Below are 2,132 nucleotides of genomic sequence, written 5' to 3'. Positions count from 1 at the left end.
TACTCGTGACGAAGGCCATGTTATAGATATCGTAGTAGGTGTATTCCTTTTATATTTAGTACCTGTATATGCCTTGATTAGTCATGGTTCTTTCCATTCCTATATGAATTTTGGTTTTATGAAATCAAGTTTCCATGTTTAGCCAACTATGCCAAATTATGGTTGCATATTGTATTTGATTGTCAGATAAGGTAAGCTTTATTTAATACCTATGAACTTACTAAGCATTTTATATGCTTACCTAGTTTGTTTTCCCTTTTCCTTTTAGGTTGTCACCTTGCGGAACACCGTTATTGTTGATCGAGTTTGTAAACGGTCTCTACTAGAGATCCAGAATTTGATATTTCTCGTTGATTTGCTAATCATGTCATTTGATGACTTCGATGTGATGTTGGGTATGGACTAGTTAACTAAGCACTATCTTAAGAAAAATTTTTTGATTCAGAGTCTAGAAGGTGAGACAATAGAAACGAGTGACATCAGATCAAGTAGCTCAACTCGAATCATTTCATTAGTCCAAGCTAATAAACTCCTAACAAATGCTGTGAAGCATTCTAGCCTATATTATTAACTCAAACTTGAATGAAAGTCAGATAAGTAATAATGGGTTGGTGTGCGAGTTTCCAGATTTGTCCCCTGAAGAACTATCAAGATTGCCTCCTGATCGAGAAGTTGAATTCACAATTGAATTTTTTCCTGGTATAGCTCCTATATCAATTGCTCTATCCCGAATGGCACCGATAGAGTTGAAAAAGTTGAAAGTTCAGTTGCAAGACCGACTGGACCTCGACTTTATAAGCCCTAGTATATCGCCTTAGTGAAACATAACATGTGAATAAATGTTAGTGAAAATTTGTTTAAATTGTATGCATATATATGGTAAGATTGAATTCAGTTGAGTACTTACTAAGCTATGCAAATTGCTTAGCATGTTTGTTTAAACACGTAGGTGAAAGAAAGTAGATTGAAGGTTCATGGACTACTTTTTTACGAGGATTGTGACTTCAATTTGGATCACATCACGAATCCAAGCTATAAGACCAAAAATTTGGACTTTAAAGATGAGATGTAATTCGGTTTGGTAGTGTAAATATGAACTATAAATTTATAATAAAAATGTTATAAAGCAATTATATGAATGTGATTTCAAAAGATGGCATGTGCTTAAATGTAACATCTCTTGCTCAAATCTATTATCAAATTGGGTGAGGGGTATCACAATAGTCACAGGATGTATTGATCAAGGATGACAATTTTCTAGCTTCCAAGATATACATGGAATGGTTTACGGCTAACAATAAATCATACACATATGTTGTAATAGTCTGATTTTTAGTGGTGTTGAAAAAGATAAATTTAGAACCCCATTTTCATAAACTGAGTTCGTAAATATTAAATATAAGTTTTGCTAAATTCATTGTTAATTTAGGTAAAAAGGCTATATTGTAAAAGTTTAATCGTTATAGGTTTTTTATTGACCAAAGGCTTAAGGGCCTAAATTGCAATTAGTTAAAGGTCCAAAATGGAAATTAAACCATTTTAGAATATTTGTTAGTGGATAATGATGGCTTAAACATTAAAACTTGGCTAGTAAGTTAAATAAGTAAGGTTAATTAAATTAATCAAATTTTAAGCAAAGTATAAAAGGCATAAGTTAGTGGAAGTTTCTTATCTTCTTCATTCTCTTAGCAGACCAAGACTTGAGGACCTAAGAAAAAACCATTTTTGGAAGCTTTCAACTTTTGGTCTTCAACTCTAAGGTGATTTCAAGTTCTTTTATTGCAATTTTATGTTTTTGAGGCCATTGGAGCTTGATTTGGCTAACTCATGTACCAATTTTAAAAGTTGTTAAAGTTTTTGAAAGTTTCCAGTGTTAATTTCTTGAAGATTTTGGTGTTAAATTGATAGATTTTAAGCTTAGATTGTGAAAAATATCTAGATTGTAAAGTTTAATTGTTAGTTTTGTACATAGGGACTAAAATGAATAAAATACAAAATTAATGTAAAATTTTAGTATAAATAGATAGTAGAGAGTCCCTAAGGGATGTAATTGAATTTAGTTTTTAAATTGAGCCTGAAACTTGAATATTATGCCTATTTTAGTTTTAGGATTAAACTAAATAAAATGTAAA

This window comes from Gossypium raimondii, chromosome 10, assembly GCF_025698545.1.
Source record: "Gossypium raimondii isolate GPD5lz chromosome 10, ASM2569854v1, whole genome shotgun sequence".
In the NCBI taxonomy this organism is placed as follows: Eukaryota; Viridiplantae; Streptophyta; class Magnoliopsida; order Malvales; family Malvaceae; genus Gossypium; species Gossypium raimondii.
The sequence above is the reverse complement of the archived record's forward strand: the minus strand, read 5'-3'. Positions refer to the sequence as shown.